Consider the following 24,435-nt stretch of genomic DNA (forward strand, 5'->3'; position numbering starts at 1 on the left):
GCCACGCAGCCTCCTCCCTCATTGCAGATTCCTGAACACACACTGCAACCTCTACCTACCCAGATCTCCCTTTATGCAGGGGGGGGGGAAGGGGGTGCAGGCACAATCCTCCTGGCCCCTTTGAAAAACCAGACAGCTTATACAATGCTGGTAACAGCTGAAGAACAAATAACCTGTTCACCTGACAGAAGAAATTAAGGTAGCAGTCTGCATTGTCTCAAAATCATCAAAACTAGAGTCAGGAAAGTAGTAGATGCGGCCAATCTATAAACCATTGGCTAATGCAAAACACCTGGAATAACCAAGCGCATGGGCATCTTATGAAACTTAAGCACGGGCTCACTGGACAGAATGGTGCCTGGGCCACGGAAGTCACGCAGTGGCGGGGTGGTGGGACGGAGTTGGATAGATGGTGGGACGGAGTTGGATAGATGGTGCACGGCTGAAAGAAGGCACCGTGTTTCCTCTCTCTCCTATCGCCAACACTAACACAGTCAGGTTCCACTGAATACAGACTGTCCTTTAATGTCACTCTGGAAGCTTCTGAGTTCTTTTCCTTCGTGTCATGGACAGCCCTGCTGCTCCTCAAGAGTCCCAAATTCAGAAAGAGCGGCAAGACCTTTCCTTTGTAAGGGCTGCTCTCTGGGCTTGGGGTAATCACCCTCCCCACCCCGCACCCCCAATCCGTGGAGGGCTCGGTCTCTGCTGAAATATGACCTTCCCACTGTCTTATTTCCTCCTCATCCAGGCAACAGCATGCCTTTCCCTCCCCTGAGCCCCCGCCCTCCCTATCCTCTCACTCAGCTTTTTGTTGGGAGAGCCCTTGCTTGTTGTGCAGCCGGTTGTCTGGTGTTTGTTATGGAAGGAGAAAGCAGAGTGCGAGGCGGCAAGGCTGTGCAATGCACCGCTGTGCTCTCCACAACCAAAACAGTGCCTGCACCGGAACGAGATGCTCAATGAAGAGCAACTAAAGCGTAATTCCTCGGGGCAGATCATGGTATACATCTATCACCTCATCTCCCGAGATTGACCAGGAACCCCTTCACTAGCTGCTGCCCAAACGTGTACTCTTGCCACGATGCCTTCCCCCGAAAACGAAGGCCAACTACCAAGCCTGATCTCTCTCTGTAAGAAGCTCACTGCTGCTGTCCATTTGTATTTCCCTACTTCTTAGTACAAAGCACAACTACACCGCTTAGCACACGGTTTCCGTTCTCTTTGTTCCTGCAAGGGTTCTCTCCTCCCCGGAACAGGAAAGTGAAAGGAGGAAGCAGCATCTGGGTGTCTACACAATGAGCCAGGTAGTGCGACTGGTATACACTGCTTCACTGACTCAGACACTCTGGCAGGCAGACCCGATTGGTTCCATTTTTAAAGATATGAAAGTTAACGCTCAAGAATGCTGTTTCCCAAAGTCGCGTGGCATAACTGAGATTAAAACCCACGTGGCATAGCTGAGATTTTTTACAATACTAAAACGATGACTGGGGGTAGATATTGACTTCGTTCCTATATCAACACAGGGGCATAACGCAATGGATAGTGTTTTGCTTTTAATGAGGAGCCCAGGACTTTGACTTCGTTCTGGTTTTTATTGCTTGGGTGAGGTTACTTGGGTAAACCACATGACATCGCTAAACCCATGTCCTCATTTAGAACACAGGCAGTCCCACCTGCCCTGGCTAGCTCACAAGGGTATTTGGCAGACCAACGTCCAATACCACACGGGAAAACGATGAGGAAACTATAGTTCTATGTTACTTCCGCCAAGGTGAAATTCAAGTTTGGGTTCCTATTAGAGAAAATGTTATGGCTCTCTGTCTCGTAGTTGGAGGGCCTTGAAGCTTAGTGCGGTCCCTTTTCCTCGCCACAGAATTCCTCTGTCACAACTAGAATGGTCCTCTTGCTTTGGAGAGGTTAAGTGAAGCAGCCAGAGAGTTGTAATCATCTCATTGTCTTGTCTATTTTCAAAGAAGATGCCAAAGTGATTTGTGCGACAAAACTCACCACATATTTTTAAAAATATCGATACATTAATTTCTGAAAATGCCTCAAATATCTTATGTAGAAATGCACACAAGAAAATCATTTGTAAATGGACACTATAGAATTGGATATTTGTAGCAGGGCTCTTTAAATCAAAATACTTCATGAATAAAATATATCTGAGATTACTTAACTCCGTTGCCATGGAAAGGGTTCATAGACAGGCATCAGGGCAGGGTCTGAGTTTAGGGCACGCAGAAAACCACACCAGCAACTGTCTTCAAACCACCAGTTATTTAAAACAGCGCAAATGTGTTTCCCTAAAATAACAGACTGGGATTCAGAGGCTTACAAAGTGATAGTAATTTAGCAAACTGTTCAAAAGAAACTTAAACTGAATATTTCTTCTGAAAGGGGGAAAGCATTCACATATTAGTCCAAGAGTGTCATTCTGTGTACTTGAGAAACATCCTGGTCCGCTTAGCGGAAAACGTTGTGCTGCTGGGGATTCAAACCACTTTACAGCTCAGGGGGTGAGGGCAGGGCTCAAACTAGCAGACACAGTGTACAAGGCATACAGCAGGGTCAGGTTCTGTTTGATTCTACCATATCTCCCCCAAAGTTCCTTAATTTCTAAATGGTGTACTTTGAGAGAGTCATCATGTACAAAAGGGTCTAGGGTAGGAGAGAACTGGCCAGATTGTAATTCTCAGAGGAGGAGACTCATACAAGGGAAAACGTAAAAACAGGATGAAAATTTGCTGTCATGAAAGCAGAGAACACATTCCACTGGTTCTCCTCCTGAAACACCATCAAACGATGTTTAATCAGACTCCAACCAACTGTGCCCAAGCCTCTGTCGAGTGTCAGGTAGAACCCTCTCCAGAAAGATCGGGGAGGAGCAAAGCCCTGTCTGCCCTCAGGGAGGTCCCCATCTCATCTTGTTACAACTGCCTGGTTTCATCTTAAAAAGAAGCAATTCTAGCAGGAACACCCATGGCAGGTCCCAGATCTCAGAACAAGTCCACAGATCTGCCCACTGCTATCAGCAGGGGGGCCACAGTATTGATGTACTGTGCCATTTACTTAGGCTTTGCAACTTTGGGACTGGACGAAGGAGGATTAACAACCTGCAGGACGCAGATGACACAACTTTGCTTGCTGAAAGTAAGAAGGACTTGAAACACTTGCTAGTGAAGATCAATGACTGCAGCCTTCGGTATGTATTAAAAGTCAAATGTAAATTAGAAAAAGAAAATCTTCATAACTGGACCAGCAGGTAATATCATGATAAATGGAGAGAAGATTAAAACTGCCAAGGAGTGTATCTCACTTGGATCCACAATCAATGCTCATGGAAGCAGCAGTCAAGAGCACTAAAAACACATTGCAATAGGTAAATCTCACGGACAAAACCTCTTTAAAATGTTGAAAAGCAAGGATGCTACTATCAGTTAGAAGGTGCACCTGACCCAAGCCATGGTGATTCTGATAGCCTCGTATGCATGTTAACGTTGAAAATTGAATAATTAAGACTCAAGAAAAATCAAACATTTGAGCTGTAGGGTGGCCAACGAATAAATATTGCAAGTGCCAAGGACTTCTCAGAGAACAAACGGATCAGTCTTGGAAGAAGGAGAGCCGGGATTGCTCCTTAGGAGCAAGGATGGGCGTGACTGGGTTTCCCGTACTTTGGACGAGTTAGAACAAACCAGCGCTAGAGGAGCAAGCACACCATGCTTGCAAAGGCGGAGGGGCGGTGAAAAGACTCTCAGCCAGATGGACTGACACAGGGGCTGCCCCGACAGGTTCAAACATAAGAAACACTGTGGGCAGGATCACACGGTGTGTCTCCCTGCTGTACAGAGGGCTGCTATGACTGACAACTGACTCAACAGCACCGGCCATCAGGAACAACTGAAAATGGGGCAAATTAATCATGTTCTAGTCTTCAGAAAAGCTGTCCAAAAATGGTGTCTCTCTGCAACTACATTCAGGTTCTTTTAAAATCCCAGAGAGGAAGGAGCATGTCACTGTAACCTACTAGAATAATCTCCCATCAAAGGCACACAACTATAAAGGAAACCTACGTTTTGACTATTATGTCCTTAATAAATACAGATGGATCAAAAGGATTCTCGTGAAAATAGGTTTGCAAGGAAAACCTTGCTTTAGTAATGAGTTTCTTGCTTTAGCAAATGTATTTTCAAATCCATAGGAACTTATCTGGTGTCTAGCGATAAAAATCCAGTGTTAGTCTTACAGATGGACAGGAAAGAAGGTCCTTTCAAGAAAGCTAGGGGTTAACATAAAATCCCAGAGTCCCCCCAGTTACATCTTTATTTTTTTAAAAACATAACAACCTTATCCCCTTCAACGTATTCTCCATTACTCTTAATACACTTGTCAAGTTTGCAACTCTGTTCTTGGAAATAGTTTAAAACTCATCTGTTTGGATGGCTGACAGCACCTCCCTCATTTTTTCCTTACTTCTTCTACGTTGTCAAACCACTCTCCTTTCACGTCCCCCTTCATTCACAGAAGCAAAAAGAAGTCGCACAGGAATGAGGTCAGGTGAGTCAGCAAGAGAGACGTGCAGTTTTTTTTTTTTGCCAAAAACTGGCACACTGAGATGGGTGTGTGAGCAGGTGCATTGTAGTGGTAACAAACCCAGTCCCCCATCTGCGACAAATCAGGACTTTTTTGTCCCACACTGTTATGCAATCGTTTGAGAACCTCTAAATAGAAAGCTTGATTAACAGTCTAACTTGGTGGAACAAACGCACTACAAGTGGACATTTTCGTCCATTCGTGAAGTTGATGGACATCCAGAACGAGGTTTGTCATCAAAAGACATTTTACCTTTTTTTGAAATGAGAAAACCATTCATACACTTTTGTTTTTCCCATAACACCGTCCTTGTAAGCCGTGTTCAACATCACAGCAGTTTCCGTGACACTTTTCCCAAGCAAGACACAAAAAGGCACAGGCGCACACTGTCCCCTTAAATCAGCAATTGCAAAAAATGAGGTTCGGGCAAAACTGCTTTTACGGAAAAGCTCACAGGGATCAGACAGAAGTTTCTCGGTGATGCCACTGGGCGCACTGACTGAAAGCAACTTGCTGGATGCTCTTGTTCAATGCTCATCTACAAGGTAAAATGCCTACTACAAAAGCTGTGCTCCTCCCAGAACAATTCTGGTTTGGGGGGTGCCCCCTTTTAACTGTGCCCAGCAATCTAGCAAGGAGCCTGAGGGAGCAATGGTGAAGTGCCTGGCTGCGAACGGAAACTCTGCACACAGCAGTAACTCCTAAGGAGGGAAGGACTGGCAGCTTGCTCCCATGGAGAGTTCGCTCAAGGAAACCCACACGAAGGGGATCTACTCTGTCACCTAGGGTTGCTATGAATTAGCATCTACCCAAAGGCACAAAAGAACAGTTTAAGCTAGCCAATCCGGTTAGAGATCTGTTATCAACACTGGACCTCTGTCCTGCTGTCTGTCCTGAAGCCTCATTCTTCTTGCTTCCGAATGGAAAGGGAAATAGCCTAAGAACAACTGGATAATCCAGCACCCACATCACCACGAATGGTGAGCTCCGGGGGGAGTGTTCCCTCCATGGAAAAGGCACACCAGCCTGTGCAATTGTTAGGTTTCGTCAGGGGACCAGGTAACAGCCATCAGAAGACCCATAACAAAAAAACAAAAAAACGTACTGTTGAGAATGATGGGGGGTCGGTGCAGAAACCCCAAACCCATCTGTACACAATAGGACGCCTCTCACAGAAGGGACACAAGGAAGGGGTGAGTCAACCAGGGCGCAATAAAGCATCAATGAAACACACAATAGTCCTCTGGTTCCTTGAGGCTTCCTCACCCCCCACTACCATGACCCCAGTCCTGCCTTTCCCTAAAGTAAAGGCTAGACCAGAGCCTGTGCATAGGTACAGATAAGAGTTAAGAGCTCATGACACACGGAATCCAGGAACAGGAATGGGGGCAGCGATATCAGAAGTGTAGGAGGATGGTGGGGAGAGGAGGGGAGGAAGGGGGAACTGATCACAAAGATTGACACGTAACTACACCACCACTACCCTCCAGGGGGATGAACAACAGAAACCATAGGGGAAGGGAGACAGCAATCAGTATAAGATATGAAAATAGTAATGATTTATCATTTAACACGAGGTCACAGGGGGGGGGGGCTAAAAGTAAATGTCAAGAAGAAGAAGAAGAAGAAAAATCATCATTCACAGGGGAAACAGGGCGGATTAAGGAACCCAGGCAGAAGGACAGAAACGAAGGAAATCTTACCAGGGAACTCTGAGAAGGAGGTGAGTTATCCTAGGATTGACTCATACACGAAGGGACTTCAAAAAGTTCATGGAGAAATGGAATTCAAAGATAACGGAAAATGGAATTCAAAATCTTGCAAAGATTTTGCAAGAACTTTTTGAAGTCCGCTAGTATACATCATGGTGAGTCCTGTGTTTAACAAATATTTATAATTTAATGGCTTTGCCCGTAAACATGTTGGTTTGGTGTGTGTGTGTGTGTGTGTGTGTGTGTGTGTGTGTGTGTGTGTGTGTGTAGAAAAGGTTTACAATTTGGAATTGCCACAGAAATCAGAGAATGTTTCCAAACCTGACATCCATGTAAACTCCTTCTAGCTTTAACCCTTCGTGACGTCTCCATTCCAAACTGGCTTGCATGAGCTAGCACAAACGCACTATTTAGTACTTGACTACTGTCATTTCACCGACGACTAATTTGAAGACCCCAAAATTCACAAGGCCAGCTAATGCTCTCGTCAGAATATACTCTGTGGCTTCTGAGATCAAGGCAACGAGCACGCCATTCACCAACAGAATCAGATTTGCATTCTTGTGCACAATCACTAGCGAGCCCTGTGACCACCCTTCCACTGTACTATGTCCTCGTAGCATCTTTGAAAGTCACGGATGTGAATTCCCCAAGTCTTATTTGATAATTAGTATTAGACTGAAAAACTAACCAGCTTTTAGAAATCGGTTAACATCTACTTCTCTTAATTGGAAGTTTTCATTAACTGATGCAAAAGATATATACTACCATGATTAGTGCTCTAGTTCTACTTACATTAAAGACTTGCAGGATTGAAAGCAATGAGGGAACATTTTTTACGTAAAAATGCTATCGATTTGTGAATTTGGTGTATGAATTCCATGAGTTTCTGTAGTAATTTTACAGCAATTTTAATAATCACCCATTCATTTGACCAGGCTATGTCTTGAATAAAATCTGAATTTCTATTTCAATAAATTGTATCAGTAAATGATGTGCCTTGGGGGGGCTGTTTTCACATAAAATGCACTCTTTCTCCTGTGAAGCTTCACTTTCTAACTAGCCCCCCACCCCTCTCCAGAGGAGAGGGGCCAGAGGGCTTTTCTAGCTCCTGCTTTGGCCTCAACTCCAACTCTGTGTTTGTTCTGCACTCTGCTAAATGTGCATTCCCTGATCTCGGCCATCTCAGTTTCAAATGTTTCTGGAACTAACTCGATAGATGTTCTGTTTTGTTCTTCTAAAGACCATGAACCGTCATTAAAATGGGGGTGGTATTAAAGATATTTCACACTCGTCGTTAAAAAAGAACAGCCTAAAGTATGCACAAAGGTTACTGACCAAGGCTTTCAATGTCTAAATACTAAATCCTACAACGTCGAATACTCCAATGTCTAAATCCTACCACGCACTGGCAATTCAGCAGAGAATGCCTACGCTAGCTTGGCAATTCAAACATCTCTCAGGAAGCCACAGGCCAGCTTTCATCACTGGGACTCCTTGGGTGATGTCAGCAAACACCCAGCTCTGCTTCCATTTTCTCCATTCAGAAGGGGGGCATCCAGAGCGCAGTTTTATCTGCTTGGCTGTCCGGGTGAAAATAATCCACACTCATCTCCAACAAGTCATGTTCTCATGAATTGTTACGTCGATGGTATGATGCCCTGTCAAAACCATTCTGACATTTTAAGAAAGTGACACTACACTCCGGCCTGGATACTTTATGCACATAAATGTGAGTGAGTGAGTGAGTGAGTGAGTGAGTGAGTGAGTGAGTGAGTGAGTGTGTTTCCTGTTCAAATATAACTACAAAATTCACATACAAATCCAATTAACTAAGAACTAGTGTTAGGGGCATCTCTGTGTTAAAGTATTTGAGTCAGCAATGATTAGTATAGTTTTCTATCACTAAAGAAGCATTACACACACACACACACGTTAGGTTATGAAACTCACTAGAATATATACTTTGGTTGCTTTTCTGGGAATGGTAATGAGAAACGTTTCCCTGCCTTCATGAGCCAAGCCCTCCTTTATAACAATAGCATCCGTTTATGAAGCATTTAAGTAACATTTGAAGCACAGTGTTAATCAAGGATCCCCCCTCCCCCATTGCAAATCGACAACCTTTTAACCTAGACATCTACGAATAAAATCCAGCACACCAGGTTCATGCTGCTTTCAAGCTGTCTTTGACCAAGATATGTAATGTTGACAACGTAAGTATTATTAGCAAACAAGATCATCAGCGATGTGATCATCAATGATCATAACCGAAATCTTACAGTGAGACTGCTGAATGCCCACGAGTAGGGCTGAGATCCGCATGGCTTGTAGTTTGAAAGCAGCCAGCGAGAAAAGTGGGGTTTTCTTTTTCCATAGAGTCACAGTCTCAGAAGCTCACGGCAACTCACGACCCTGTTGGCATGACACCACAGCGGCACTGAGAGAAGTACCGTGACATCTTCAAGGGCAAGCCCTAGTTTTTTCGATATCCATATTACCCTCACGCCTTGTACCCAATTATTGTTTGTTGAACGAATGCGGGGGATAAATGTGGGATTATGTGCCTGAGAGTCAGAGTATAGGCCAACCAAGGAAGAAAGCTAGATTTTTTTCATGGAAAATGTTCTGTGGCTAATAGAGCGGAGACATGGTATGGTCCCCTGAATGAACCAGGTTTTACTCATCTTTATATATTCAGTATCTAGAACTTAGTAGATACTTGGCACGTTCTGAAAAACTGTGCAATGTTGTTTTTCTGTATATCTTCAAGCGTACCTTTCTTTGTTTATTGTACTCAGAATCTTGTGAATTATAACAGACAGCCTAAAATTAACCCCGTTTCCTTGTGAACCTACATCTCATGCATCTTTATGCTACAGTCCCTGGCATACTATAGTAACTCGATACATGCTGATTCTATATGAAATATCTGTAAGATGAACAATCAGGAGAAGGTACTGACCACAGTATATGATATGACGCTCTGGGCCTCATGTTCTCCTAGAGAATGAGGTCCTTGTCACTGTCACAGAGTATTTCTAGAGTCTACTGGTGGTTGAGTGAACATTCTGATTTCAAGTAAGGAGGATAAACATACTTAACAATTTCAGGATGTGCTTCAAACAATTCTCAACCCATCTACCCCAAGATTAGTTCAATAACTAGGCCTATGAAGAAATCACATCTTGAAACATTACTGTAACCATTATTGTGGAATTTACTCTCTGATTTTGATATATTGAGTTCCTTTCTTGTCTCCCCTTATGCATAGATGTATAATTTGGGTCTGCTGTATTCTTTCAAAGGAAGAATTGGCAGGGTGGTTGCTGTTACTTAGGATAAGTGTATAATCTCTTTGACTTACTCTTGTTGGGCAAACTGCCCAGCAGATATCAATTTTTTTAGAGCTACAAATATGGTTTTAATAGATTCACAGATTTCAAATGATTAGAATTCAGGGCACGTCTCTCCCCGAGTGAGCTGATAATTCATAAGAACCCATGTAGATGCAAAGGAGATGACAATGGATCAATCCATATGTGAATAAGTTGACAGTGGTGTATGGCTCCTCCTATCTCTAGGGCAGCCCCCCACCCCCCCCACCCCCACACACACACCGATAATTTTCATATCGAGAAAAGTGTCTCCATCTATGAGAGTTCAAATTAGTAATGAAGCCCACTTTGGAGACGAAGGAATACTACTGTACATCAGCCACTCAGAAACCACATTAGACATAGTTTGGCATTAATGTAACTATAAGTTGCATGATATTGTACTTATTGATTGTAGTTTAAGATTATAATGGAAAGCAATTGCCATACATCAAAAGTGACCAGCCACAAGACAGAAAATGGTCCTGAAGAACCCCCAAAGGGAGTCACTTTGTGTATCATCTAAGACTCTTAGAGTATGATAGACCATCCCATCTACTGATAAGAATCCTAGATATAAGGCTGCGTTTTATCAAGGTGCTCAGGTAGCCTTTATGCTCAGGCCACTCACTGTCCAACTTCCTCACATCAAGACCAAGTTCCAAGAGATTAAGCCAAAGCTTCCCTTTATTGAAGCCGGGCGTTTAGGGATTGGTCAAAAAATGCCCATCAGAAGAATGTCTCACTCAACAACTCCCAATTGATTGGCAGTGTGCTAACACCATAATTTCATATCAGACTCTGCCTCCTAATGGTTTTCCTGCCCATGTCTTTAACATTTAAAACATAGACGTCCATGAGAGGTTAACTACACTGTGTTGTGCATTTCGCCTATCAGTACATAAAAGACATTTTCTTTAATCTCTACCATCTCCTAAGAACCATCCTTGTAAGTAGTACATATTTCTTGAAAAGTAGAAACAGTTAAGGAAGGCATTAGATATCACAGAGGGAGAAACTAATCATCAGTTTCTCCGCTTATAAGAAGCAAAAGGTGTTAGAAACACAAACTCGGAGAAAATGCTAGGAAATTTGGAAGCTGCTTGAACCCCTCTATATCATCCAAGTTATAAGCTAACCTCCTAATTTTGGGACTGGGCCACCAATAAAAAGTTATAACCACAGTAAAAAAAAACCCCACATATATAGTCAGTGTGTGTGACATACGCTTTTGAGAGGCATTGTTTTGTGAGGCGCTGATTCGTCTGTGGAAAGAAGTACCGAGGGCATGACAACGTCAGTGTTTCAGTCCGTCTGGAGACCTCTGTCCGATGGCTTGTCACTACACTCTTCTAAATCTGTCAGATGTCACCATGGGACTGAAGCATTGGCTGTACCTATCGGATGTTTGAAGAGTCAACTGGAAAATTGCAGAGCAGATGTGGGTATACTCTCGCAAGTCTGGAAAACGTAAATCACCCCATGGCAGAATTCTGCTTATATAGAACTGCTTTCCAGAAAAAGACAGAGGAGTATCAGGACCATTGCCAATGTTCCTCTGCTCCACTCAAGGAGACAGGAAATGATGGCGATAGTGTGCACCAACATTGTGGGTTTCCCCGTAAAGACAGCAATGGGCTTCCAATCCATCGTAAGGAAATGCATTACCTATCCAGAGTGTTCTGGTCCAAGCGGGAAATGATCCATTTTCCAACAGTTATGGTGGAATTAGGGGACAGGAGGACCCAGTGAAGGAACCTGGATGACAGAGGGCTGCTAACTGCAAGGTGGAGGCTCAAACCTACATGTCATTCCTTGGGAGAAATATGGAGCTTTCTGCTCCTATAAAAATTTACCTAATCTTTGGGGTTGCTATGAGTTAGAATCAACTTGATGACAGTGGGTTTAGTTTTTTAGCTCAGGGTCCAGAGAGAGAATTCTCATCTTCCAGCGTGAGATTTAATTCTTGACCAATGAGGCTCAAGTGTATCTGTCACCTGTCTGTCAGTGGTGACTTGTCAGCAGTTCCGATGTTGAGTAAGTCTCAGTGAAGTGTCCAGACTAAGGAAGATAAGTTAAGAAGAAGGATCTGGCACTCTGCCTCTAAAGGCCAGCTAATAAAAGCCCTGAGGATAGCAATCACCTGATTGCTATGGGGTCAGACTAGACAAAAGCTAAGAAAACTATCCAACATCCTAGAACAAAAGAAACCTAGGAAGGAGGAAAATGTCAATGATCCTTTCAGTTAGGTGAGGGGGGGGGGCGGGGGGGTGACACGCACCCTGAGAATTCTCAGGTACATCTGAGAATTATACTGCAAAACAACGAGGGATTCCGAATTGCCCATACTCCAGAGATTTCTAGGCATCCAGGAGCAAACCGAAAAGAATGAGTGGGCTCCTGAAATGGCGTCTTCCAGGACACGATGGGAAATCCCATTTTCCTAGCCTCTCGCTCCAGCGCTGTCAGCCAAATCCTCCTATCTTTAGCTAATCAGCACCTTCCCTGGACCTCATGCCTTCACTGACTGACTGCCAGGGAAAGGGTGCTTATGCACAAGCCAAAGGTGTAGGCGGCAATATCCCAAGGGCCACACTGTTCATGGGAGAATGTGAGCCTGTGCATAAAATTTCTCACGTTCCTTCTTTGGAGAAAGCGTCTTAGGGGCAGGCCTCCCCAGTGAGCTCACATCACTGCACTGGTTACAGCAGAGATCCCTCTGTAACTGACCCTGTGTTAGTGCTCCTTTGTCCGGTTCCATTCCCTACTGCTTCATGCTCGACACAGATCTTCTGAAACAAGCAACCTTCGTGTCAACCTGTCTCCAGATCTGTTTTGCAGTAAGACCCAAGGCAAGTCACTCCTTACAAAAAAAGCCTAAAATGTATGGGGGGAAAAAAGCTTGCTCACATCAAAATGAAGGAAGAAATGAGGTAGTGGCATAATTTGCCACCAAAAAAAGGAAAAGATCAATGGGAATAAGAGGATTAGGAACATGCAAGAAGGCTAGGCCTTTCTTGTCCTGAAGACTGAGAAGCCTACAAAGAAGCCAAACTCATCAGGAAAACCCTGATGGGTAAATTGTGCGGCCTTTACCCCACATCGGCCACAGCCATTGCCACTGGGCTTTGATTTGAGTTTCAACCCACCCCCACCCACTTCCTGTTTCTCAGATTCTCGGGTCAGACACTTGACATGGAGAAGCAGAACTTGTAGCTCCTCATGATCTTCTGAGCTCGTGTAAAGCCTGCTTCCGATCAGATAGGAGGAGGGGAGGGGGGCACTCAAGCCATCAGAGGTACTGGTCCCACCAGATGCCTGGGCTCCACTCAGCAGATGGCCTGCTTTCCACACCAGTTTGACAAGTGCTGTCCTGAAAGACTTCCAGGAAGCCACGCCACCTCCGTGCTATGTATCTACATACTTCCACAATGACTGAAAATCCGAGTTGCCTAACAGCGAGCAGAGCCAAGTGCAACAGTGAAAATGCACCCTGACACACATCATGAGGTTGTCTTACGCCACCACGTCTCATTAAGCAAACTCTGAGCACATCATTCATGGGTGATTGGTCTGAAATCTTTTAGTGGTTACAGATTCACAAAACCACAAAAATAATACATACTCTGCTAACAGCCAGGGACGTTGCTATGACATCATAAATAATCACTGTTGAAAAAAGGGGCATCCCAGTGCTCCCCCACAAAGCAAAACAAAACGCTTCAAGTAATACAGCCAAATCTCTAGTTTGTCCCATTGAGAATGTTTAACCATCAATGCAGACAGGAAAGAAACAGAGGATCCTACCTGCCCCCAACAAAATGAATATTTTAAGGATTTTATTAAGTCACATTATTACCCTAGCAAAAAAAAAGGAGATTGGTGGTCTTAAATCCATTCTCTGGAAGCTTCACCAATTCCAGCCACCAGGTTCCATTCATGAAAGCTAAATCAAGGAGGAGTTACCTGTGACAATTTTTCTGCAATCTACTAGTTGGATCATGATGACACCGATGTTACACTTTCTTGGACAACCAGGAGTGGCAGAATCGTATCTCAACAGGAGAGCAGGGTCCATGGAATGCACGCCTTTGCTTTCATTTCTCCAAAGCCAAGCTTTCCTTTGGGCGTGTAAAGAAATCAGCATTGCCAGTCAGAGGAGTGAGGCGGGGGAAAGAGCCCAGAGTGACCAGAAAGAAGAAAACAATATGCTAAACTTCTGAATCCAACGCTCAATAAGAACACTAACATTAACACGAACCATTTTCTTCTGCACTCGGATTTCTGGTTTGCTTTTAAGAGTTTGTGTTCTCGGCTCTCCAGCTGGCAGAGCTGTTTTCCATTTCATACGAAAGATAACGAATGTTGCTTGCATGTGTTGGACATGGGCTCATATGACTAATAGTTGCAAACCAAATCCCTGTGCACATCAAAGGGGGGAGACTTTGTTTATTCAAGAAATTCCTAATGGCTTCATTTATAAGTAAAATTTTCTCTTTATTTAAGGCCCAGTCGCACAGCAGAGTGCAGCTAGAAGACAGCAGGTAGCTCTCATAATGAACTTTGCACAGTTTGGAGAAAATAATATTTGAAGGCAGTTTGTTCTTCTGGGGTCAGTAGATGAGTAGTTCAAAAAGAACAAAAGTCCCAGGGACCATCCTGAGTTTTGAAAAAAAAAAAGGAAGAAAGGAAAGAAAATTCCATTGGGGAAAACATTCTTGCTAATTAAAATTTCCAGTTCTTATGGCCTTCTATATACACAAATCACAGTCCAAAAGGACTTGCCGGATTAGGCCTGTACCAAGGAAACCTATACCATCATCACATTAATTGTATTATTACTTCATAATGCTAACCGGCCAAGTTTTATAGGGAAGAGATTAAATAACAAGATAATCTTATAAACAATGCTCATTTCATCAGTGTATCATATAAGTTTGATTTATATCAGTGACTGTTCTTCTAATTAATTTATGCATTCACATGCTTTAATTTACACAGGCAGACACCTATAATGGGGTAGGGAGAGCCATTTTTTTAAGGCCTTGAACTTTTGAGACGGGTTCATGTTTAGTCTTCTCAACATTGCTGTTTTAGCTCCCCCACACTTCAAAAATGAAATGTCTTGCATTAAATTTGAAGCATGCAGAAGGAAAATATTTTATCAGACTCAATAACTATCTCCCCCTGCCAACATGTAGATGTTTGAATTTTCGGTGGCGTAGTTTGAACCAAATCTACCCCCCAGGTCTCGTCATACCAAAGTTGTGAACCTAACTCTTCTTACTAATAGTCTACTCAAACCCTTCTGGATATGAAATAGGCACACCACATTATGGCACTGATCTTGACCCCCTAATTTTATTTTAATGCCATATCTAGTAGTTTAGAAGGGGGGGTATGGGAAGAGGCTGCTTGTTTTTTTAAATGTATGTAATTCCTACTATCATTGGGGGCTTGGATAAAAAAAATTCTTAAATGCACCCCAGATGTTGGTTTACAACAGCAAGGACCACCAGTCAACAGGAAAGAGTAAATCCCAAAGATGGAAAGAAATTTAATTCTTCCTAATTTCTGAACCAGAAAGATACAAACCACATTCATCTCTGAACCCAGACCTACTTACAATAAGCTATCGTGACATCACAGGAATTCCAGGACTCTTTCAAAAAAAGGGAAAAGAAAGAAACAAGCAGCCTGGTTTGGGGCTCTTTCTGGCTTAGCCATTTTACAATATCCTCGGATGGGCTCAGTATGGGAATGAGGATGTCTATTTACTTCGTCAGCCCAGCAAAAAGGGGTTTTACTTGTCTTTAATATACAACTTTTATTTGTGTATTTCATGAACGTTTACTTTTGGACCCTAAGACGGTAACAGATGGTATCTACGTTTTTCTGTTTTAGATTATAGACTCTTACGAGGGCTGAGACCCTATCCTTTCAGTGTATTTTTTATAGGAGGCAAACAGCAATGACACCACCTGCTCCTCCCCCCAAAAAACACTTCAGGATGGTTTTTATAATAACAATGATTCCAAGGGGACCCGGTCTGTTTCTATGCTCCCTGAAACTCAACTTACGAAACAAGAAAGAGGAACACTTTCATGTTGTAGGGGCCATTCCAGTTCTTCACATGTGGATGAGGGCATTTTTTCTTGGGAAACAGAGATTATTTAAATGGGCCTATTTCTCTTCCTAATGTTCAAGAGTTCGCTTTTGCGCTGCACACACTGACATGAGTCGGGCGGTGGGTAGAAAGCCATGTGCTTCTCCTAGGCAGCAGAAGGGTCCGCTGTTTCCATGGGCTTCCTTACCTTTTCTATCACTATCAACTCACGAGTTCAAACAAGAGGCACCAAGTCTGATGATTTTCAGAGACAAGGGAAAAATGCAGCACACTGCTACAGAAGATAGACCCTGAACTCTAAGAGAATTATGAGCAGCACAAAGTATTTTAAAAGTTCAAACACATTAAGAATTAAAGATTTTACCCGCTATGTAATTTTGGGTAAGCCACTTAAAACTTCAGGGCATCGGTTTCCAAATCTGTGAAACGAAGATACCAGGTTCCATAACTTCACAATGTACTGGAATTACAGGATGGAACCACATGCGGGGTGTGGGGGGGGGAGAAACTGTGAGTCCGAAAGGGTATCACATACAAACTGGTTTCCATCATCTATCTGAAGAAAAGGTTGCTGTTGTTTTTGTCTTTCCCTTGGGCAAAAGCTAAAGACTGTATGTTCCCAATCTTATTCATTAAGATTATTTCTCAGAAAATATTTACATTGATGGGCAGCTCTAAGTCAGTAAAATAAGGATATATATAGATATAACGAGAAGCCACATATATCCATACAAAATCCATGCACACACCCAAACACCTCATTTTTTCCCATTCAATCCAGGAATTAAAATATGTTCCATTTTCCTCACTCTTCTTCCTTCTTCTATGAAAGTGCTATGGTTGTGAAGTATCTTACTCAATACTTCTCCTTCAGGCATTTCCAGTACTCACCAAGGCTACCATGCGTTACCTTGGTTGTCTAAAATCTAAACATTTTCTCACAGAAATAGTGGGATTAAGATCGCAAATAAGGAATGTTGTTAAATTCTCTCAACCCACTTTGATTCTCTCTCTCTCTCTCTCTCTCTCTCTCTCTCTCTCTCTCTCTCTCTCTATATATATATATATATATATATATATATATATATATGAAACGTATGGTACACAAGATACAGGAATTCATTAATTTTATGCCCCTTAGGAGAACAAGAATATTAGTTAAATACATGAGCAACGAGGGGCCTGAGTATGTGTTGGGGCACCCAGTTCACACGCCAACAAAACAAGTAAAGGCAAAACGCAAAACTAAAGTTCAAAAGACTGTTTTGTATCCTGTGCTAATAACATTTCAAATAGAAAATGAAGGAACTGCTGAATGTCCCATAATTTTACTGTTTATTTTGAGAAACAAGAGCACTATAGAATACAGTGACTTCTCTCAAGGAAAGAAAACAAAACACCATTATCTTTCTAATTTTTTTTAGGTTCACCTTGGACTGTTTATTCTTAGGAAGAACAAAACTATAAGCTGCTTTGCAAAGAATAGTATCTTGATAAGCGAAATTCTGAGGAAAAAGTTAACACTTATCTGCATTTGAAAAGCTATTTCCAGTCATCAGAAATTAATAAAAATTCACTATAACATTAACAAAACCGCATTCAATAATGATTTGCTGTGTGCTAGGCACTGGCTCACACAAATGTACTATCTTGTTCAATCCATACAAAAATGCCACGAGTTACAGGTTCTAAGAACCTGCATTATTCTGTTGCACCAATTAAAGAGAACTTCAAAGAATAGCAACAGCTTGACAACTGGTTATTCTGGAAGATGCCCATGCCAGCAAGACTCAGGTTAACAAACTAAGGTACTTCCATCACTCTGCCTTCCCTCCTGAATGGAATTGCGACAGGCGGGGCTCTGTGTGACACACGCATTTCCAGCTGAGTTCCACCATCAACAGTGTTACTCAGGAGTCCAGAGAAAGGGGAGAACTTGGTGAGCTTCTTCATTCAACTTTCTTTTCCTGGTTTCCCACCCATCCCCCCCCCCAAAAAATTATGTGAATGTATGTAAATGCATGCTTAATTAAATTTTGCCATCTAAGTGATCCTGGACATTAACTTTTCAATCACACGGAAACTAAAAGACTAGAAGTGAGGAGAGAAACATGGTTCATTTCTATCTCGTAACTAGCTGAGGAAGCTGGAGAATGAGAGTACACTATAAATCATGAAAACTAAAAGCAGGTACCGCAAGAAGAGAGAGAGAAAATGGACCAAAGAAAGGCAATCCTAGGGTTGGGGGCGTCAAGCTGCAAAGAAAGCATGGTGGGGTAAAGAGAGGTAAGAAAATTCACCTCCAGGGCTGGCCTGAGCCCTGAGGACTGGCTGGCAAGCCTGTTTTCTGATAAAAGAATCCATTTTCTCCAATAGTTAAGTAACAATAACAACATGTCCTAGACCTAAATACTCTCGTTTTACGTTTAAAATCCTCATGCTTATTTTTAAACAAACACCTAAGTCCGCAAACTTTGCTTCTGAGCACAGGCAGAAATGTGCTTCAGGACTGACACACTACTGTTCGGTGAAGTGCAGAGCCTCTGAGCTCTCTAACATTGCAAAACCTGCCGATCCGTCTTTTGTACGGAAAGGGAGGGCTGGGTCTTCCCACCGTGCCTGAAAAATCCCACTGGGGCTGCACCTTCACTCCCGGTGCAGACTCGGTTTTCCACGCCCGTGTGCGTGACTTGGGTGTCTTAGCGGGAACCATGCGCACTAGTGATCTCCTCTCGCCAAAACTAGATGTCCACAAGCCGAAGAAAACCGGGCACATGTGTTCAGGAAGGCAAAGAGCATTCCAAGGGTGGCCCGTGGCAGGTCACCAGCGAGAAAGTAACCCTCCAGCCGGCAGGCTTGTCAGTTCAGCCCTGGCATCTCCAACTGTGCTCCAGCCAGAGCCCAGGAAAGGGCAGCTGCAGCGTCCATCCCACCAGCATGCCAGACTGAAGAAGCAAGCCCTTACCTGGGGATTGGCTTCTTCCCACCCACCCACCCACCCACCCACCAACCTTCCCTGGGCCCCAACACGCCAGAGAAGCCACCAGCCCATACCATCCTCTTAATAGGACTGAGAAGTCTTTTATGCACAAGTATATTAAAGAGTATACCATCTTCTATACACCGATCCTACAAATCGAAACACTTGTGATGTGGTTCAACCCATGGGCATCCCCACACAGCAACGTGTTTCATTCCCAGTTATCTGACTATACTTCCACTTATTTCTCTATTTACTTGTTTTCTAAAACACGGCACACAGGCTGCTAGACACATGTGCCTGGCAAATGGAATCTGAACTTAGCTTAACAGCCTCATTTATTCCTGATGGTTTAAATTATTTCATCACAATTAATGACACCCCCTCAGCTTCCTGTGCCGTGCCGCCAGATGTTCAGAGACCACAAAGCCACTCTCTTCTTTGACGGCTGGTGACAAGTCGTCCTCTGAAGGACGTTCCCTAGGTGCGCGGGCCTGATGACACCTCCACTGCTTGGCACCTCTCTGCCTCCCAGAGTAGCCGCGGTGAGGGGAGGCAGGGAGGCAGGAGAACCCAGCAAACGCGTTAGCCAGTGCACACTGTGTGAAGTGATCTCAGCTCGGAGGAACTTGGCTCTTGCCACAGGAGTTCCGAACCCTGTTATTTTATGAAAGAGCTCTTCGCCTCCAACCTCCCAACCATTGGCATCGGCCAACGTGCCCAGCATGGCATCACTCCTCAGAGACTGTCAGAGCGCAACACTAACAAGAAACGGTTCCACGGACCGCCTCTCTTTCGTCTGGGTCGTCTTCACTGGGGATTGATGTTTCCTCTTACCACCACCCGCACGGTGTGCAGGACCACCCCCTTCATGGGCAGCGTGACATCTCTGTCTACTTGTTTACCTGTGCTTCTCTTCCACCCACTCAGTAAGCACTTCCCCCAGAAACACACACTGTTTTTGGCAACTCATGGTAATCAACCGTACCCTTTGGTCTTGGGTGTGTTTGCATTCACTCCCTACGGGGCTGTGGCTGTCCATTTGTGTGCATCCTGGGTTTTCCCTGTGGCTGCCGTTTTAAAGAACACATTGGGGAGGGCACGGGAGACTTCCTATCTTGACTCAGCAATGGCAGACTGAAAGATACTTCTGCTAAACACAGAACTTAAACATCAGGATGCTATCCATCCTTTGACTTTCAGACGGAATTCATAGGTAGCTCGGAGGGTGCCAGAAATTACAAGCACTTGCATTTTCGCAACGAGACTCCAATACTACAGCTCTAATTTGAAAAACATTTTCATCCACTAGAAAACATGTGGCAGACATTTTATGGATTATTTTTTTAATCTTTTTTTTTAATGCTGATCTTATTCAGGGAATAAGAGGCCTCTGGGTTTGCCAAAAAGTGTAAGGGGAAAACAGAAAGGCCACCTGTGTCAGCCCACCCTATAGTATGTACACGAGCTATAAGGGCATTTCAGAAAATATTTTTAAGCTGAGATGAGAAGAGGAAAAAATCAATATCAATAGAGATTCCAAACAGATGCAAACAGCTTCTGTGCACATTGCTGGCGATGAGTGTGGTCTCCACAGGCTACTTTCAGATGCCTCCAAAACTCAGCATCCTTTCTCTTTACAAACTGCGTGGGACTAAAACCCAGGGCTCGTCTGTGTTGTCTTTGACAAGGGACACAAAACTCATTGTAAGTTAGTCAAGCCAAGGGAGTTGTATGCAACCTCCACCCCTACTCCCTACCCACCCCCACAGAGAGCTCTGTTCATCTTAAATGAGGACAGAATTGTTACAGGCAGGCCACAATGAATATTTTGACAGTTGTTTGTTAAAAATCACTTTAGCATAAAATCCTATGAAATCTCCAGTCTTGGTTTAAAAAAAAAAATCAGCAGCACTGGGACCATCTCAGGGAAGCTGGGAATGGCAGCCTACTTTGCAGCAAGCAGGCAACAATAGCACACCCTGAGTTGTGTCAGTTTTTCCATGCACCAAAACTAACATGAAATCGTGCAATTACTGAGAGGTAGATAAGTAAAATAAACAACTAATTTCAGACAGTGAGGTTGGGAGGGAGTCATATGGACCTCATTGTGTTGTCTCCAAACACTTTATTGGAGGGGGAAAAGGAGCTGAGTAAACTTTAAACTCTCATGTAGGGATGTATTGCTTGTGTGTCCCTGGCAGATGTGGAAAGGAGATGAAATGGGCAAGGGGGAATCAAATATCCCATCGCTGCAGGTTTGCTCCGGGAAAGAGCACTGCAAAGATCTCACATCTGGCAATCATTTGTCAATCGCTGGAAAGAGAACGGCAGGAAACTTTCTGGCTCTTGGAGAAGATGAAAAGACAAAAACCATGTGTCACACACACGCACACACACACATACACACACACACGCACACACACACACACACACACTCTGCAGCAGGACAGTGCCTACTACGCTTATTCTCCACCCTCCCCACCCCTTGCCCAGCTACATTTAATGATCTTCAGACACACTCTGCTCGATGGTCAACAACACGCAGTCACTTGACTTGCTAACGCTGCAGTGTATGTACATTTTCCAAATAAACCCCATGGTTGATGTTACAAAATCAAAATCAGTCAAGCATAACCCGCCTGGTACTTTGGGCAGGAATCCTTGTGGTTTAGTCAATAAACAGAATCTGAATGAAAGACACCACAGTAACTAGACAGGAAAGTTTTGAATAGTACTTAACCTGAAAGGGGGGGAGGGTGCGCATTGGGGGAGGCCACAGGAGTGACCGTAGATGTAAGACTAAGGGTCCTCTTAGATCATTCTACCTGTTCTGCATTCCTGTGGGCCACAAGGTCATCTACGGGTTGGCTGGCTGGCTAGTTGGTTGGTTGATTTTTTAGGGAGGATGAACTGATAATGGAGGGAAATTGTGAATGGATTTTGAAAGGAAACCATTAAAAACCATTGTGCTTCTAGGTGGGAGACGGCGAACTTCAGATTCTGTTTAATGTATGGTGGTAACAATAAAGGGGTTTGCTGGTACCAATGTGAGTTCACCCAAATGGTCTGCTCCCTTGCACCAGATTTATCATAGAATAAAAGTTTTGAGATACCCCCTACAAAATTAATTAAACGCCTTCCAAATCACAAAAAAATCCCGATCTGTTCACAGTGATAGATACCCTTCAATGGGTTCCCCCTTCTGCTGCATTTAACGAGCAGCAGACGCAACGCGCATCCCTGTGTGCCTGTAAGCGAATGCTGCAGGTTGTTTAATAACCTGGCAAATTCACAGTAGCTTGTCAAATTATTACAGAAACAGTGTCATCACTAAACAAGCCTGATCACGGTTAATTACAATGCAGACCAGAGAGCAGCCACAATTGTTCATTAATTATAGGAAGCACCTCATTTAAATTTTATGGAAATTTACACTTGCACCCCAGTATGTCTGAAGAAAAGGAAAAAAAAGTGATCCTTAACACATTCACAGAAGACAGAAGTCTGTGGTTTATGAAACATCACAGTAAATGGCGTCTAATCTGGTACTGAAATATTGGTTCTTTATTTACTGTAATTTTCTAAGCACTTCGGTGGTGAGACATACCAAGTCAGACCCCACATTTGCAATTCCCAAGCAAAAAGCGAACTCTTGCTGGGCTAACTGAAACAATTACCTACAGGATGAAGCCAGGCCGGATTAAGTAACTTACTTTTGAGTGCTTGAAGTAAGTTGAAAGTAGCTGGAGGGGGTTTGAATGAAAATAATCATTTCTTACAAAATGATTGCACAGGCCACACGTTTCTCTCGGGTAACTATAAAATGGGCTCAAACATAAAAATTGTGAGGATGGAGCCAGACTGGGCAGAATTTCTTGCTACCATACATTGGGTCACTATGAGTTGAAACTAAGTAGACGGTGCCTAACAGTAACATAGCAGTTAAGGAGTCCTTGGCTTTTCAGAAAAGAGAAAGAGGAGTCTTTCTACTACTGTAAAGACGTACAGCCTCAACCCAATGCACAAGGGCAGTTCTACTCTTGTCTGATAGCGTTGCCATGAGTCCGAATCAACTCGGTGGCAGAACACTGGGTTTGGCTAGCTCAGGGAAAGCTTGGTAGTATGAACCCACCTCAAGACTCTACAGTAGAAAGACCTGCAATGCAATCTGCTCACCCATAGAGACAGAGGTCAGCCCAGGAAACCTCGTGGGGCAGTCCTGCTTAGTGACATAGTCCCCAAGAGTTGAATCCCGCTAAGACACCCAACGACAATGACAACAAGGTACTAACCCACCCACACTAAAGCACAGCGTTGCATCTACTTCACAAAATCCATTAAGGAATAGAACGTGAGAAGGTGAACCAGAGCATTGATGTCCAACCATTTCTCTCAATCGAACATTGACGCCTGCCTTTGCAGAAGTCAGTGCACGAGCAGTTCAAGGATGGCCAGATGTTCTCATGGGAGAATGTCAGGGAATGTGGATTTTGAAAGGATAAAGTTGCTAAGAAGTTGTAAATTTTCAGGGATAAAAGGTGAATCGTTAAAAGGAGATAAGAGCGGGCAAGACCTCCAGCAGTCATGTGAACTCATGCTCACAAAACTCTAAGAGTACACCAGACATTGCAGCAATGTGCCTCAAGGGGCAGCCTTGTAAGCAGGGGCGGGGGTGGGGAGGGCTCCTGAGCCACAGAGTACAAGAGGCAATTCTCAGATCCGAGAGGCCAAACAGCAAATCCTCCAGGAATTATGCTGCCTGCTCTTGGGAGACCTCAGCTCCAAGCAAAGCACAGGCTTGGCAGTCCGTGTAGGGAGTTCTAGGGTGCAGAGTGGACTTAAAAATAAGAACCAGCTCATTTCCTAGGGGTGGAACCAAGACATATGCCATGGCAAGAAAGAAGGGAATCCAACCTGAAAGTCCATCTCTAAAGTTGTTAGTTGATAAAGAACATTTTATATGTTGGATTTCAAATAACAGGGATGTTTACCATACATTTCCAAATTCATTAAAACCAGATTTAAGAAGTATAAAAGAGGAAGAGAAGAAGGAATGATTCAAGAGTCTCTGTGAACCCGCCCAAATTCACAACAGCCAGCCAGCTTTCACCAGATTGAACCTTCCCCAACAGTCCACCAAAATGCCAATACAGAGCGATGGTCTCTGAGAACGAGAGCCAGAACCTTGCCCAAGAACTCGATCTTCATTGCAAGAGCCAGGCTTCGCTGTCAGCTCCATAATATCTACTTCACTACCTTCCAACCAGAATTTCACTCAAATTAGGTCAATGTTGTGTGTGTGTGTGTGTGTGTGTGTCTCCCTTGTTCTATCAGAGTGATGTGCTCCATAGATCTTTCTCAGTTTTATGACACCCTCAGGCCTGCAGAACTCATCTCTCCTTGCAACCTAACTCTAGGTTCAAAAACACATCATCTAACACAACCACCCGTGACAGACCAGGCCAGGTGATATATCTGAAGAACATCACTATCACTCGCCCCACCCAAAGAGGTCAAGGATCACACTACTCTCCACCCGTGGTCTTCCATCACTCGGCATTCACATGTCACACACAAGCTGTTAGCTCTCGAAGCCTGGGAAATGCATGAGCCGGTCTCATATGTGTCACACCTGCTCTT

General features: G+C 43.7%; 1 protein-coding gene across 15 annotated transcripts in view; it reads right to left on the bottom strand.

Annotated features, from left to right (window-relative positions):
• Nucleotides 1-24,435, bottom strand: part of BNC2 (basonuclin zinc finger protein 2) — a 460,115-nt gene that overhangs the window by 254,391 nt on the left and 181,289 nt on the right. Inside the window, exon 1 of one of the 15 annotated variants that reach the window (XM_075559955.1) lies at nucleotides 13,652-13,785. The exons of the other annotated variants lie outside the window; for them this stretch is intronic. The gene's annotated coding sequence lies outside the window, so the exon portion shown is untranslated. Of the gene's footprint in view, nucleotides 1-13,651; nucleotides 13,786-24,435 lie in introns of those variants that run through there. 15 annotated transcript variants of the gene reach the window in all.

This window comes from Tenrec ecaudatus, chromosome 10 (genome assembly GCF_050624435.1).
Source record: "Tenrec ecaudatus isolate mTenEca1 chromosome 10, mTenEca1.hap1, whole genome shotgun sequence".
Taxonomy (NCBI): Eukaryota; Metazoa; Chordata; class Mammalia; order Afrosoricida; family Tenrecidae; genus Tenrec; species Tenrec ecaudatus.